Raw genomic sequence first — 17,872 nt, forward strand, 5'->3', positions numbered from 1 at the left:
TAGCAGAAGGGTTAAAGGCAATAGTACCAAATACTAATGACATGTATGTAAACTTTTCACTTACATAAAAATAATACAAAATTATCTAAAAAAAAATATAGTGTCATTATTCTGACATTCACCAAGTAGAAATCATTATGTCAATTGTATTTGACCTAAAATAGAAAAAATATAATTTTATTTCATGTCTGCAAAAAAGCACATGTGTGTTTTAATGTGGTGTATGAAAACTTCTGGTTTTAACTATACGACCCAGTTAAATAACTATTAAAACATTGTTTGAATATTCTGGTAACTTGTGCCCTACGTCTTAAAACTTCTGATTCTGTTGGTTGAAGATGTTTCCATGAGTTTCTGTGAGGTCATATGAAGACAGAGTTTCTTTGAACTCTGTGTGAAAATGAAGAGCAGTTTTTGAGTCCTTACTCAAGATCTGTGGAGCTGAGACAACAGATCAGAACATGTCTGCAAACACTTTTCTACAGTGTTTGCAGGGACGACTTCCTTCAAATCCAGTCCGTCGTGTAATAGACTGGGTGAGAATATGTGACAGAGCTGCACCATCTACCATCATAGCTTTCCAGTGTATCACCAGCAGGACTACATCTTATGGTGGCAAGCCCGCCTTCCCTCCAGTGAGTGAGGAAAGGGATGCATGAATTTACTACTGGTGGTCCTTCCCCATTGTCTGTCTGAACTCCCAGAGGCCCAGATGTTGTCCTTTGAAACTGCACATGCAGCGTGGACTGCCAGCGTCCTTGGGAGGACTACAGGGCAGCCATGATCAGTGGGCTCCTTCTTCATCTTAACAGTATTCTTGTTCCAGCCACCACCCCCAGGTGTGTGGATCTTAGACTGGAAAATGTGTTTTTCAGCCCCTCTGCTCTAAGGCAGAGAGGACTCTGAAGTACTTCCAGTGTCCACTCCTGCAGAAATCGGACAAGCTGAGCGTGCCGCTCCTTTCCATTACTTTGATGAGCGTTTGCAAGTGATGCGTGAGCATCATCAACGATAATGGGAAACTCGTTTGAGTGACTGAATGCTGTTGATTTAGCAGATTGATGAAGCCATTAATGTTTTGCGTCCCATGAGTCAGAACAAGTACAGAGATGGAGAGTCGATCCAAAAGCTTCTGCAGTGATGCTGACAGGATTCTTAAACCTGTTTAGAGATTCTCACATCAAATAAAGTTTCTTTTTCAGAAACACGTCAGATATGAACAAGAAAAACCACAGTAAAACTGGATTTATTTTGAAATCCAACAATATTTGCTGCAGAAAACAATATGGTTCAATCAATGCAGAGAAGTGGCAAGGCAAGTTTATTTGTATAGCACAATTCGTACACAAAGTAATTCAAGGTGCTTCACAAAACAGAAAAATGCATTAAAATCACAATACATCATAGAAATAATCAACGTAAAATTTACTTTAAAAGAAAAAAAAAATATTGAAAATTGATTTAAAAATAAAGGAAGGAAAGGAAAGAAAAGTGCAGATAGGACCTTTCAGTCATATACACGGCTAAACAGAAATGTTTTAAGTCTAGATTTGAACATGAACACAGAAGAGGCCTGTCTTACGCCTTCAGGGAGGCTGTTCCAGATTTTAGCTGCAGAATATTGAAACGCTGATTCCCCTTGTTTAGTTCTGACTCTGGGTATCAACAGGAGGCCGGCCCCTGAGGTCCTCAGAGTACGAGATGGTTCATATGGCACTAACACGTCAGAGATGTACTTTGGTGCTCGGCCATGGAGAGACTTGTACACAAGCAGAGCTGCTTTGAAGTCTATTCTTTGAGGTACAGGGAGCCAGTGCAGAGACATGAGCACAGGACTAATGTGATCATACTTCCTGGTTCTGGTCAGGACTCGAGCAGCAGCATTCTGGATGTACTGAAGCTGTTTTACAGCTCGTTTGGACAGGCCGGTGAGCAGGCCGTTACAGTAGTCTAACCTACTGGAGACAAATGCATGAATAAGTATCTCCAGGTCTGGCTTTGACACTATGTTTTTGATTTTGGCAATGTTTTTCAGGTGGTAAAATGCCGCTGATGTTACTGACTTGATATGGCTGTTAAAGTTCAGGTCAGAGTCCATGATTACCCCTAGATTTCTGACTTGATTTGAGGGTTTAAGAGAGAGAATGAAGGTAGCTGCTGACACTTTCTCTTTGTTTCTGTGGGCCAAAAATAATAACTTCGGTCTTGTTTGAGTTTAGCTGGAGAAAGTTGTTCTGCATCCACGCGCTGATCTGTTGGAGGCAGTGGCTGAGTGAATCCACCGGCCCATATTCACCTGTTGTCAGTGACACATAGACATAGTGCTGACTTTTAGATTTATACATGTGTGTATACACCAAAGACAATAAAGCCAGGCTGTGAAAATGTATGCTCAGGTTGTGTACTTATGAGGGGCGTTGGTCATGATAAGGTCAATTGGAGTTGATCTAGAAGGACATTTAGAGTTTGGCTGAGTGGAACTGTCAATTAGTTAACGAGCAGTCAAGGCAAATTACCCACCAGAACAAGTTCAGTCGAATTTAATTGTACAATCTGATTATACAGTGAGGTGAGAGCCTCACTGCAGGCTTAGGGGGTTTGTAACGGCCCATAATTGGGGCTGATCCTTGGAGAATGTGGGTTTGAACACTGGAAATTCAAATGGTTTTAAAATGGAGAGGTTTAGAGGGAGACATGAAAATTATTTTTGTGTAGACTGTTAGACTGCCTTTTTTGGATGCTCACAGTGTAACACATTGTAGCCAAACAGGCAGACTGGTGCAGCATCACAGAGTGACTCTCAATTTACTGCTCAATCTTTGTTCCAAGCTATGGTCATGAAAACGGGGCAATGACCTTGTTTTTGGGGAATAAGGGAGGATAAATAATCCTGAAATGAGGAACTGTTGGTTTGATCCGCTTTGGTCTCTGGTTCTCTCATAAAAGCATCGTTTGTAAAGATGGAATAATTATCAGGTTTCCCACTACCCTAAAGGCTAATTTCTCCTTCTGTTTTACTTGTTTGTTTTGGTCCAGATTAATGCAGCTAAGCCAACACGTTTCTCTTCTTTAAATCCACCAGCTTCTCTTTTTGTCTTTTATATCATTTTCTCTTTAAATTTGTAAAAATATAAATGTTCCTGACCCCCCTTCATCAGATTTGGTTATGGCTTTATTTCTAGTTGCACATTCGTTAGACTGTAATTTCAGCCTTCTCAATGCAAATTACGGTTCATTCAATGGAGTGGACGCTCCTGCGGCTGTTTGAGTCTGTCGGTTGAATAGAGACTGAATGGATCCCGTCCCTCATGCAGACGCTGTTCATTTATCACTCTCACATCTCTTCAGATAATGGGCTGAACTGCAGAACAAAGCAGGTGAGGTCACATCCAGCAAGAACATCCACAGCGCAGCACCATGTTCCCATTTTAAAGAAGGTCATTAGACTGGTCCACATTCATGTTGGACCAAGGTTTTTATAATTTTGTGACTATTTTTTAAAATGCAAATCTTTGTAGAACAGTCAAATCCAAACTTGATTCACATTGTACAATTATGTACATTTATTTAAAACAAAAACTCTAGCAGTGATGTCCTTGCAGCTGTATTTCTAAACCTCACATCGATAACCATGAAAAGAAAATCAATCCAGTTTCCGTTCACAAAGTTACTTTAACTTCATAAGCTTTTGTTAGTTGAGTCAAACCTCTGCATCTGTAGATGGGTAAGAAAGCAAAGCAACTCTTAAAACATATCCTTGAATTAGTGTAATACTTTTGTGAAGATAGGAAATTCTTGTTGAATGTTCAGAAAAATAAAGTACTAAGAAGACCCTGTTTTGAATCCTAGCTGGGCCCTTTTTATGTTCTTTCTCTTCGTGCAAAAATATGCATTGTAGGCCATCTGGTAAATCTAAATTGCAGGTGTGTGTGGTTGTATGTATCTCTGTAGCCCTGCAATGGACTGGTGAACCAACCTGGTTATATGTACCCCCCCTTTGCCCAATAGTGTGCAACCCAGTTCAATCAAATTGACTGATTTCAGGTCCCCGCCCTTATTGTTGAGGGTCCTGTCCTATATAACATTTGGATCGCCCAATCTACTTCCTGCTTCCTGCCTCTGTTTTGCTGTGGCTAGCTGCACTCCAGACACCATCTTGTCTTCATAGACATACAGTACTTCTCGGCTTGAACCTTTGCTGTTGCAACCAAACCTGACTAGAACAAACACTCAACTGCTCTTAGGTCAGGTTTTATGGAAGCATTTGTGTAGCATAATTAAAAATAAAAGTCAAAACCAGAAATGCTTTTTCATTTTCAAAATGAAGCGACATTTGTTGACTCAAAATGAAAATGAAAAAGCAATCCACCAAAATGCTTTTTCTTTTACTTATTCCGTTACTTAATTAAAATGATAAAAAAATTGTAGTTGACATTTCATTTTCAAAATGTTTCTGGTAAATGTGTAGCAAAATTCAATTAGAAAAATCTAATTTGAAAATTAAAATGGATTAACAGAAATGCTTTTTCATTTTCATAATGCATCAAATGACTCACAAATAAAATCCTTCAAAATGCTTTTTCATTTTCTACTTTAAAAACGCGAATTCTGTCATAATTAAAACACCCTCCGAAAGGTGTAGCATAAGTCAATTCCACTCAGCATTTCCAGCGGGGAGGCCGGGCGATGACATCATTGCTATCTCCGTGTGTCCGGCTGCTAACAGACACAGACATGCTAGGAGCAGTGCGGCCAGGCTTGTAGCCTTGTGTTAGCGGCAGAGGAGAGGGTTTTGTGACAGTTGTGCTCTTCTGATGATTGTACACAGCTTCTCAGGACTATGCAGCTTCTGTGGTCCTCCTTCGGACGCACCGCGGTTCGTCGAAGCTTTTCCCAGACTAGTATTGTCTTTGGACTGGCAGCCGCCTCCCCTTTTTCAGGTCGTTGCAGCCAAGAAAAAAGCACTAGCTGCACAGATTTAAAAAAATATGAGCAAGCAGGCCCTTAATAATAATCATAACAAAAATAAAAGCACATTTAGAAGATAGTCTCCTGCAGCTTCCTGCTGATTTTGCGGGAAGGACAGCTACAGCCCCATGAACAAATAGCTTTAGCAGATTTCGGCATGCTAAAGTTTTGGTGTTTGCTGGTTGGACCAACACGCACTGAAGTCATGACCCTGCTTCCCCTGGAAATGCTAACGGCAATTGACTTATGCGACACTATTCGCAGGGTGGATGTAAAAACTAAAATGCAATCCCCTCTTTGCATTATTATTTTAATTATCACTCAGAAAAAGCAGTTTTTAAGTGGAAAATAAAAATGAATTTAAAGTGTTGATTTTTTTTTCTTTATTTTTGAGTCATTTGATGCAGTTACATTGTGAAAATGAAAAAGCATTTCTGTTAACCCATTTGGTAACACTTTATATTAAGATTCCTTAACAAGCTTTGTTAACACATTAACAAGCATTATAAATGAATTTATAGGGTGTTAGTAAGACATTTATTAGTACAATAAGTCTAATAAGGTTGATTAAATTACTTAGTTAACACATTTACAAGCATTATTATTAGAATGTTTTTAAGATGCTAATGATGCATTTACTGATAATATAGGTGCCTAACAAATGTGCCAGTGTTAATAAGCTTAATAACATTTATTAACAACCTTTGTTAACAAATTAAGAAGTATTATTATTGTTTGGGTTTCTAGTAAGATATTTATTAGCATTATAGACGCCTGACACAAGCCTAAGTGTTCATAAACTTAATAAGTTTTATTGACTAACTTAACAAATTAATAGGGTTTATTAATGTGTCAGATGCTGGTAAGATATTTATTAGCATTATAGATGTCTTGCAAATACCTGAAAGTGTTAATAAGATTTATTAACATCTAAAGTCAGACCATTGTCTCTGCTTATAAGCTTAACAAATGTATTAATTAACGTTGTTAACAGTTTATTAATTGTTTTGCAGCACCTCATCTAAAGTGAGGACGGTTTTTAGCACAAACAACCACAAAGCATAAAGCTTGTAAAAGGAACTTTATAACATTAAAACAGACTAAACATACAAAAATCTTTCTGTAAAAAAATATAATCATTTAATTCAGACAAATTTAAAAAAATTAAAAACATAGACTGGTGTTGGATGACGCTAGCATCATAGCTAATAAGGATAAAGTATTAGCATCTATCCTGAGTGAAACATTCATTGCAAATCCCATCACCAGGAGACAATTCTCTGCATTCAATGCCAACTGCATTCAACCACTGTTGCCTTGCTTCAAAGTCCACAAGAAAGTTGCACAAGCCAGTCATTTTTGAAGACATAAGACAATAAACCTACAGGAGCCATGCTAAAGCTAACACGCTAACCTGCCCATCTTTGATTCTGAAAGGAATCAAAGATGGGCAGGTTAACTAATGTCCCCATTGGCTAATGAATCTGTCAATCAAATTCATCAGCAAAAGAGGCATGATCGCTTTCAGCCAATTGAATGGCCTCTTAGACTTTGCTTTTACACAGGTGACGAAAAAAGCCCCGCCCATCTTTGATTCTGCACCGGTCGGTCGTTTAGTAATATGGATTTAGAAGACAATGGTCTGACTTTAGATGTTAATAAATCTTATTAACACTTTCAGGTATTTGCAAGACATCTATAATGCTAATAAATATCTTATTAGCATCTGAGACATTAATAAACCCTATTAATTTGTTAAGTTAGTCAATAAAACTTATTAAGTTTATGAACACTTAGGCTTGTGTCAGGCATCTATAATGCTAATAAATATCTTACTAGAACCCCAAACAATAATAATACTTCTTAATTTGTTAACAAAGGTTGTTAATAAATGTTATTAAGCTTATTAACACTGACACATTTGTTAGGCACCTATAATATCAGTAAATGCATCATTAGCATCTTAAAAACATTCTAATAATAATGCTTGTAAATGTGTTAACTAAGTAATTTAATCAACCTTATTAGACTTATTGTACTAATAAATGTCTTACTAACACCCTATAAATTCATTTATAATGCTTGTTAATGTGTTAACAAAGCTTGTTAAGGAATCTTAATATAATGTGTTACCATCCAATTTAATTGTCAAATTAGATTTTTTTAAATGAATTTTGCCAGACATTTACCAGAGAACTTTTTTAAAAGAATGAAATGTCAAAAATTATTTTCTTTATCATTTTAATCAAGTGACAGAACAAGCGATGTTGAAGAAAAAGAAAAACGGGTTGCTTTTTATTTTATTTTGAGTCAGCAATTGCAGCTTCATTTTGCAAATGAAAAAGCATTTCTGGTATTGACTTTTATTTTTATTAATGCTACACAAATGCTTCCATAAGGTTTTTTTCCCTCTTTTAGATTCAATTACCTCTTCCATCTATACCATCGACAACTGCTTTGGATTATGAGCCACCCACTGAACAGCACTGGGGAGTTGCAGGAATAAAATTCCATCACAAAACTCTGGAAACAGATTTAAAAAAACCCCATCCTTTTGGAACTCTGGATACGAGAAAACAATTCGTATTGAAACTCAAACCTGGAGCAACTGAACTCATCAACACATGATCTGTTTATGTGTTTCTGTTCTGATGATCCGGCTTTTTATCTTTATTATCCAACATCTGACTCCATGTTCTGTCACACATCTTGGGCTCCTTGAGGGGAATACTTTCTTCTGTGAAGTCAGATCATGCCTGAGTCAGTGTTCCAAGTGGCTGGGATAGGCTCCCGCATCCTTATGAAAGCGGGTTCAGAAAATGGATGAAGGATGCCCCCCCCCAGACCCCGCAGCCCCAGCGGGTGACACCCAGAGCGACCGGGGGTCCCAAGAGGGTTGCCCCGTCCCGTCCCAGAGCCAGGGAAGGGTTGATCCCAGCCCCAGGTGTAGATGAGGAGCCCTTCCAGCGCCGCTGGATCTCCCCCCCGAGCAGCCCCCCCCCCCCCCCCCCCCCCCCCGCACAGGCAAAGAGACCACCCCCCCATGCCAAGCCAGACCACCACTCAACCCCTCCCACCACACACACCACACACTCAAGCCCAGAAGACCGTGCAGCGCCCCAGCCTGCCCCACCCAGGTACCGGACCCGACCCCCCGACTAACGGAGTCCCCACCGCCCCCTCCCGGGCACCGGAGGCCCCAACCCCCACCCCCAACCACACGGAAAGGCAAGGGGCAGTGACGACCAGGCCCCCCAGCCTCTAAGTCATGGAGTTAGCTATGGGAGACCAGAGAGACTGAATTCCTTCAAAGATCGTTGAACTTTGGGCTGACATTTTTTCCAAGCTGATATGATCAAATGGATGAAGGATGCTTAAATTATTTCTGATCAAAGCAGAAATAAACCTGATCCTTCGTAAACAGAAGATCCCACTGCTGCTTCTTTAGGACTTTGAGGAACTTCTACAACACACTTACTCTTCTTAAAGACATCCATTAATGTATCACATCTTGCCAAGAGTGCTTATTTCTACAATACAAAATCAGCAGCAGTGATTGCTCATTTTTAAAGTAAACTGACACAAAAGAAAAATGTAATAAAATACCAGATTTTTAAGGCAAAACATAAAAGTTGAAAATAAATTTAGAAGGTACATGTTTTCAATAAAAATTGTATAAAAAAAAGTCATAATATCACAACAAAAATGTTTTTTATTTGCCATCAAAGGGTCCACATTATGTTTTTACACCTTTCAGAGTAAACTATATCCATATATATGATAATTTCTTACTTTTGGCACGCTAAAGAACACTTTAAAAAAAAAAAAAAAGAGTTATTTCGTAGTTCATTTTCCTACCCAGACTCGATCTTTGAGGCTCAGACTTTCTTTTCTTGTGGGAGTCGCCCTTTTCTTGACGTCAACCTAGAGCCGACTTTTGCCACGTGTCTGTGTTTCATCCACGAAAACAAACAACACCTGAACTTTTGTGAGATTGATGTGCATATTGTGCATATGAAAGAAAGCATTTAGTTGATCACCGCTAGCTCCACAGAGAACACATTTTAGTAGCAAAGTCACAATAAACTACATCTAAACCTTGAGACCAACCTATAGCTGACTTCAGACCATAGAACGTAACCCTTGTGCTATCCTAGGCACTTTACCATTGGGAGGTGGGTCATCTAGACCCACTAGACAGAACTCTGAACCTTTTTTCTTCAATGATTTGTGATCTTCACTGGTGTCCATGGATTACATGAAATCTTTCCACCTTTATCCACCTTTGTCATGGTAGGGACAACGCAGGGGTGTCAAACTCATTTTCACTGGGGGCCACATCAGCATAGTGTCTGTCCTCAAAAAGCCAGATTTAACTTATACATGAAACTAAATGTAATAAAAAATAAATGTAACTACTCCTTAATGATAAATAACTCAATATTTATTCATTCTAACATTTTAAAGTGACAATTACAGTTGCATAAAAAACTTATGTTTACTTGTTACTTTAGCATAAATCCTTTTACATTTGATTCTATCAGGTTAGGTTATATGGACAGTGTTTAAGTCCTAATGTGTAGTTACCCATCCCATATTTCAAGTCCAAATAAACACACACCAATTTTTACTTTTTATTCTAAGAAATGAAAAACTTTCATGCTCTTGCGGGCCACATAAAATGACATGGAGCGCCACATTTGGACCCCAGGCCGCCAGATTGGGCGGTTTTGGTTCTGAATTTGCAGGAAAAAATTACTTTGGGCGGGTTGACATGATTTGACCGGTTTGGGCTCGGTTTGGCGGTTTTTACTCCTCATCAAAATACTTTTAAACAAGGGAGGTGTGGTCAGGGGGGGCTGTTCCACACATTTCATTGTCCTTCCCATCATGAGGAACTAATAATAAATAAATGTGTCAACTAATCAGTCAATAAATGTAATTTATATGTACAATTTTCATTTTCATTTTCCCTAAAATCAGTTTATTTTGCATGTTTGTTGTTGGCTTACAGCTCAGGCTGTGAGGTGAAACACAGAGCTCAGCATCACAGCAGATTCTGCAGTCCTGCCTTAACTGGGTTGAATTTGTGCTTTTAGTTTACAGCGTATGCTGATAATGTAATGTTTTATTATTTTGAATACACATTTCAAATATCCTCACTTTTCATTTTCTAGTTAACATATCTCATGTTTGTGTAACATTAATTTAGTGTTCAGGTCTGACATAAAGCTGCACTGGAAGCTGCACTTGTTTTATAAATGTATAAACGTTTTTGGGAGAATTTTTACCGTTGGTGCTGCACAAAATGAGGAAAATATCAAATAGTTTCTGGAGTAATCTCAGGTGATATTTGATCAAGCTCTGAATGTTTTATTAATAGGCCACTTAAAAAAATTCTATTTACAAAAACAATTTTTAAAAAAAAACCATCTGCTCTTTAATATGTTTCACAGGACTTTGATTATTATATTTTACTTCACTTAAATTCACATCATATAATTATATCATCAATAAAAAGGTCTCAAAGTAGGACTTTCCATCAAAATGAGAAGTGATCAATAAAAGGTTGATTAATTGCTGCTAATTACACCTAATAAACGGCTGGTTAACGTTTTGAGGATTTTTTTGTGGGACTTGTCCGTTTTTAGATGACATTTGGGCGAGAAAACTGGGACTTATCTGGGAACAGTGCGTGTCCATTTACGATCTGTGCTGTATTGAAGCGCTGTGCTCCAACGTCCAGCAAAGCTAGAAATGGACACATTGACAAATGTTGAGTGTTTTTTTCTGAATTATTACTCAGGTATTTACCCTCTTGAATCGGTGGACGGCGACTAATTAACCAAAACTCACAGGTTCAAGTTGGTCTCTTCACGTCTCTTCAGTTCTTATGTGGCAGCGGCTTCTCTCTCTCTCTCTGGTGGTGAGAGAAGTGGGGTTTTTGTACTGTTGCGTTTTTTTTATTTTTTCTAGCAGCTCTGCCATAAATTTATCAATCTAAAAACAAAAAACACAGAGGGCACTAGGGCACTTTTCTCAAGCACCTGTATGTGCCTGTAGGGCTGCAGAACATGGAAGGAATGAATAATTGTTTTTGGATGTGGAATCTCCAGAAAATGTCCCTGTAGGTGTGAGAGAAAGATGCTGAGAGGACAAACTGGTAACATCTTCCCTCTCTGCAAGCTGAACAAGTGTTTGGGACCATGTGAGCGAGCACATCCCTACAGGAACTTTAATTGTTAAGAAGCTCACAGCTGTCGAGCTCACAACTAGCGCAGCGCAGCAGCACTCAAGCTTTTTTCATGCAAGGCTGGCTTTAATAGCTGCAGCTTGACCAGCTGCCCCACTGGGACAAATAAAGGTTGAACTTGAAAGTACGAGCAAGACAAACACGGGGGAGGAAGGATTAGGACACAAGGAAATGAAGAAAGAGCGGGCAGACAAAGCTTCTGCGCTGCAGCTTATTTTAATAACAGTAGGGTGAGAATACGGAGAGATTATCCCTCTCTGTGATAGATGCCGAGATGGAATCAAGCCAAGGAATTGGAGGGGTGAGGAGGTCAAGGAGAATAAAACACTTATTTAAATGGGTTTGAAATTGCATTAAGGTTTTGTCCAGGCTCCGGACATTGTAAAAACAGCCTCTGCATATCATTGTGGTTCACGGAGTCCTTCAGTGTGGTTGGAATCCCTCGGCCCTAATCGTGAAGGTTAATCCAGAACCATGAAGCCCTGCAGCAAGCTGTGCACTTTCCTGCAGTCAGACAAAGCAAGTCAAGTAGGGGGTGGCGAAATTTCCACTTGAACTTGTTTGTAAATGTCCGTCTTCATCCAGCATCAATGAGAGAGCGGTCCAGTAGGTCCATTTCACGTTCTGTCTGTCTCATAGATCAAAATATCAGTAAGTGAGACGGTTTCTGTTTTTGGTGCTCAGATGGATCTCAATGATTTACAGAGGATGGCCGAAGCAAACAATGCGGTGCAATTTTGTTTCACTGTGTTTTGGATCCTGATTGGCTGTTGACCATATCAGTTTCCTCCGTGCCATGTCTCCTGTACAGAATGCGTTCAGCTTTTCAAAGCTAGATCAATCTTTGATCGCGTTCAGATATTTGTTTTCATTCTATAAAACCAAACTTATTTTTCTGAGAAGGTTTGAATGTTGAGAGTTTAAACAAGAGAGAAATGTATGAAAATCTTCATGTCTGTCTAAAATAATTCATAAACAATAAGTAAATAATAAAGAATAATATAACAATAAATACGTAATTGTATTAAGTGTGTAGTGAGGAGATTTATAGTCTTAAAAATCTGTAATCCTACTTTGAGGATTATATCTATTGGGGGTTATTTTTAGAACGTGACCATCGCGATAAATGAGGGATCACTGCACAACATATTTAACCATTGTTCTATCCTAGGCACTTTAACGTTGGGAGGTGGGTCATCTAGACCCACTAGACAGTGCTCTGAACCTTTTTTCTTCAATGATTTGTGATCTTCACTGGTGTCCATGGATTCCATGAAATCTTTCCACCTTTATCCACATTTGTCATGGTAGGGGGAACACGTCAATGCAGGGGGGGGGGTTATCTGGACCCCACAAGATAGCACAACGTCTAATGTGATCACTAAATATGTGATTCAGCAAAGCTACGAGGTTACTCTGTGCTGCAAGGCATCTTCTAAACCATTTTTGTCCCTTTTGGGGTCACAGGGCTGCCGGAGTCCATCCCGGGCACTCGTGGGCGTAGGCAGGGGACAGGACACCCGTCCACGCAGCCACTTGTGCTGCAAGGCATTCCTTCAAAATGGTTTGCTGGAAAATCCGGATGTAACCCATCTTCTTCTCCTCTTCACCCTGCTGACCCACGACTGTGCACCGACACACAGCTCCAGCCTTTACACCAAGTTTGCAGACGACACTACAGTGGTGGGTCTCATCAGCAACTGTGACGAGACAAACTACAGGAGTAAGGTGAGCCACCTGGCTGGTTGGTGCAGAGACAATAATCTCCTCCTGAATGTGGAGAAGATGAAGAAGATGGTTGTGGACTTCAGGAGAGCTTCAGCATGCTCCTCTGACCATCAACAAAAAAGAGTGGAAAGAGTGAGCAGCACCAAGTTCCTGGGTGTGCACATCACAGAAACCTCTCCTGGTCAGATAACATTGCATCACTGGCTGGGAAATCACAGCAGCGTCTCCACTTCCTCCACAAACTGAAGAAAGCCAAAGCCCCGCCCCCCATCATGCACACTTTCTACAGAGGAGCCGTGGAGAGCATCCTCACCAGCTGCATCACGGTGTGGTTTGGCGCCTGCAATGCGTCCTGCCTGCAGGAAGTCCCTCCAACGCATCGTGAGGGCAGCTGAGAGGATCATCGGTGCCCCCCTCCCCTCCCTCCAGGACATCTACAACACTCGCCTCACCCGAAAAGCCCGCCACATTGCAGTTGACCCCACCCATCCATCCCACAGCTCCTTCAGCCTGCTGCCATCCGGCAGGAGACTACGTCGTCTTCAGGCCAGGACCAGCAGACTCAGAGACAGTTTTCTCCTCCAGGCTGTCAGGAAGCTGAACTCTCTCCCGGCCCTGCCCCCCTCCCCTCTTGTTGCCCCGTTGCCCCTCTGCTCTGCTGAATCCTGACATTCACACATCATCTACCTCATCAGCGTACAAAACAAGCATTCACTGATCGCACACTAGATGTTCAACTGGTTGAACTTGGCTGCTAAAACAAGGCAACGCTGAAGTGTGACCAATCAGGGAGTCGGAATTGGCAGAGTATGTGGCGTCCGTTTCAAAGCATGGAAGTACCAACCAGTCTTGAAAGAAGACATTAAACTTGCGCTTTTTCTGCCCAGCCGGATAAAGACGGACATCCATAGAAAGAGCTGGGAAAACCAAAAGCCTGGAGAAAGATTTGCGGTATTTGCACTGTTTTGACTTTTCACACCAAGCCTCATCCCACTGTGGGTGGCGGACCAACGCTAGCAAACAGTAAAAAGAGAAGAGGAATCCGACTCCCTGCCCTCTCCTGCTTGTTTGGTGTGAATTTCACCGTCTGAATGTGTGTTTATGAAACCGCATATAGCATGTCCCCGAACGGAGCTCAAGAGATACGACAGACTGTAAGGCATAAACATGCACCTACTCTGCAGATAATCTGGAACGGTTAACACTTGAGCATGACACTGGTAGGGGGAGAACTGTGGAATTATCTATTAAGGAGTCCAAGATGAATTTTTAGTCCTTTAAGAGAAGTTTGCTTGAGTTGTAGTTTATGTGGCATGTCTGGAGAAAACAGTCAATATAGAAAATTCTAAAATTGACTTAAAAGACTAGTTTTAGGAGATCAGAGATGTGACTTGACTGAAGGATAGTTGAGGACTGCCAACTTGTTCTGCACTGTGGATTTGATTTGTTACACAGGGAAGGAGGAAAAACCAGAGGGACAAAGGGGGTAAGTGTGACAGTGGCTCAGGTGGTTGAGCGGGTCGTCCAATGATCGAAGGGTTGGCGGTTCGATCCCTGCTCCCACCAGCCAAAATGTCGTTGTGTCCTTGGGCAAGACACTTCACCCTCCTTGCCTCCAGTGCGACTCCACTGGCGTGTGCATGTGTATGAATGATCCCGGTGATGGTCAGAGGGGCCGTAGGCGTGAAATGGCAGCCACGCCTCTGTCAGTCTGCCCCGGGGCAGCTGTGGCTACATCAATAGCTTACCATCACCAAGTATGAATGAGGAGTGAATGAATAATGGACATAATGTAAGCGCTTTGAGTGTCTTGAAAAGCGCAGATAAATCCAATCCATTATTATTATTATTATTATTATTAAGTGAATGCTGCATGGTGGAGGACCACAATATTCAGCTCTAAAATATAAAAAACACTGTTTAGTTTTTTAAGACTTTAAGTGTCTCTGGAGTTGAAACAAAGGCATTTACCAAAACATTTACAGATGATGTGAGAATTCAGACTGAGGGTCTGGAAAGAGTCTTTTCTGTTCATCTGATCAGGCTGGATTGTCTTTATGGGTTCTCCTGACTACACCAGCAAAGTATTGATTTTTGGGGGAGGAGGTCCAGATAGTCCTGTTTTAACATGATTATATCTAATTCATATTTAAGTGCAATCACTCTTTTTAACGTTAGTTCTTGCTTAAATGTAGGAATGATTTCCGAAGACAGATGTTGAGCTCTGCACTGTACTTCCATCACCTGCCTCCTTAAAACATGTGTAACGTGTGCTGCTGCAGAAACGAGGCACTCAATATCAGTTCAGTTTCTAAACAGCAGTAGCTGCTGGTAACATGTTATTTAGTGCTTTGGTTGTGTTAGAAATCACGTTAATTGACAGTAAAGCAGCTTTGAAGCTACAAACACCAAGTCGCTCTATGCTGGTTCAACATCTCAGAGGAGAGCTAAACGTCCTGTGCCATTTTCACCGATCACTACTAACAACCACCAAATAGAAAAAATAATAGGAAATAAATCCATATTTTTAACTATGACTCATCTTCAGGCAGTCACCTGCCTGGAATGACATTTTGCACACTTTCCAAGTTTCATACAGCATAAAGCGACACATCTGCCATGGTGTCTCTGGCACCTCTCCTCCCCCTCCCCTCTCTGCTCTGCTCCTTACTTGACCCAGCTGTGACCACTCAACTCACCAAACTCCAGACGTACTTAAGGAGATCCAGATCCAGTATTCATCGCCAGTTCGTTGGCCCTGATGGTGTTTAGTCTGGTCACTACGTTTATTCTTACGCCATGTATCCTAGCTCTCGCATAACTTTGTTTTAGGCATCGTTCCCAGGACATTCTTACCACGAGTGGTCACCTGAGTCTTCAGTCATCCTGAACAGAAGTTCTTCACGGAATCTCTGGGATCCCTCTGCCAAGCCTCAAGCCATTACTAACCACCAGCCACGCCACGAACCACTGCTACCTCCAGCCACAAACCAGCCATCTGCCTCTTCACCACTACAAACCATGCTGGACAAAAATAAATCTTTTACTTACCTCAACACTCACCTGTGTTTTCCTTCAGGGTTCCAGCGTCTGGGTCTGCTTCGCTAAGCTATCCATGACAACATCCTGCATTTTCATCAGAAGGTTCTCTGTAGTAACCCTTCTGCTATCCTAGGCACTTTAACATTGGGAGTTGGGTCATCTAGACCCACTAGACAGTGCTCTGAACCTTTTTTCTTCAATGATTTGTGATCTTCACTGGTGTCCATGGATTCCATGAAATATTTCCACCTTTATCCACCTTTGTCATGGTAGGGAGAACACCTCAATGGAAGGGGGGGGGGGGGGGGGTCATCTAAGATAGCACACGGGTTAAAGTTAGTCCCAAAGCAGGAAAACGCCATAAAGAAGAATATTTTTCAACATTTTGGAATAAACGTACATACTAAAGTGCTATACGTAAACGTAGTTACCTCATTTTCCTTTTCAGAAATCAGCAAATCAATTTGACCTTTTCTATTTAATAAATGCTTGACTTGAATTATGTAATGAAAAACAGATCATAGGAAACAGAAACAGGAAATATGGAGCACAATTAGTGACAACTGAAATCTGAAAGGGACAGATATCCAGGAGTGTTTCTCCACTGTGGTGCCTTTGAGCAAAGCCCTTAACCCCAAACTGTAAACACTGTAATTTGATGTAGAGGAAAAGGGACATTTTCCACTTTCAGATAAACTCTTTTGAGGTTCCTCTATAGGTTCTGTAAACAAATCCTAGTTTGTAGTTTAATTTTTCAGATAAGGGATTGTCTGTATTCATAAAGTTTTGCTGTACATGTAACTAAATGTAATGAAAAAATAAATGTAACTACTCCTTAGTGTTAAATAACTCATTTATTTATTTATAACTTTTTAAAGTGACAATTACAGTTGCATAGAAGTATGCTTGTTACTTTAGCATAAATCCTTTTACATTTGATTCTGTCAGGTTAGGTTATATGGACAGAGTTTAAGTCCTAATGAATAGTTACCCAATCCCATATTTCAAGTCGGATTCCCCCTAAATATGAATAAATAAACACCAATTTTAGTTTTTTTCTCAAGAAATTAAAAACCTTTATGCTCCTACGGGCCTCATAAAATGACATGGAGGGCCACATTTGCCCTAATGGATTGTCATGTTAGATAAGAGGGCAGTTTGGAAAAACCTTCTAAAGTGGCCCCCAATTTTGTTTGAGACACCCATCCCCCAGACATCCAAGAACAGTTTTGCTTGTTTGGGGGTTTCATTTTAGCAGTAATGTTTCAGATCAAAGCTGCCACGTTAAAAAGGTAGTGGATGTATTAAGACAAGTGACCCAGGCAAGCTTGACACGCATAAAGAACCAATCATACATGTAGATGGGTTTAGTGGGGACAACTCAGTAGTTTTTAAAAGATAAATCAGCATCATATAATCAATAGGACAGAAATAATGTAAGTTGGGTGTTTTTGGTGCAGCCCAAAATGTGACCCAAGGCTCAGTAACAGTCAACAGACTGCAGGCTGGGGCTCCCTGGTTTATTTCACCAATCTATTAATGTTTTTCCTCTATGTTTATGTTCAGTTTCTGAGGAAGCTGCCATGCACAGCTACTGTTTCCAGAGTTCAGTTCCAATCTCCAGATGAGTCCAGAGCAGACAGGCTGCTCAGATCTCTGGAGTTGTCTTCCAACTCCAGACAGCAATTTCCTTAAAAATTCAACGAGAACCGGTCCTCCAGGATTGAACGATGAGTCACATGAGCCACTCCACTGATCCGTCTCCATTTTGAATTTAAATGCTCAGATGATTGTGGTTTCAGGCAAAACAGGCTTGTATTTAGGGGGCTCCCTTATGCATTCTTAGAGCAATGAGGCATTAACTGAAAAACACAAGCACAC

General features: G+C 40.6%; 1 protein-coding gene across 4 annotated transcripts in view; it reads right to left on the reverse strand.

Moving 5' to 3' along the window:
• The window catches only part of grid1b (glutamate receptor, ionotropic, delta 1b), a 493,010-nt gene that overhangs the window by 79,055 nt on the left and 396,083 nt on the right, over nucleotides 1-17,872 (reverse strand). The window lies entirely within an intron of this gene.

Source organism: Oryzias latipes, chromosome 19 (genome assembly GCF_053564925.1).
Source record: "Oryzias latipes strain Hd-rR chromosome 19, Olatipes_Hd-rR_3.1".
Lineage (NCBI taxonomy): Eukaryota > Metazoa > Chordata > Actinopteri > Beloniformes > Adrianichthyidae > Oryzias > Oryzias latipes.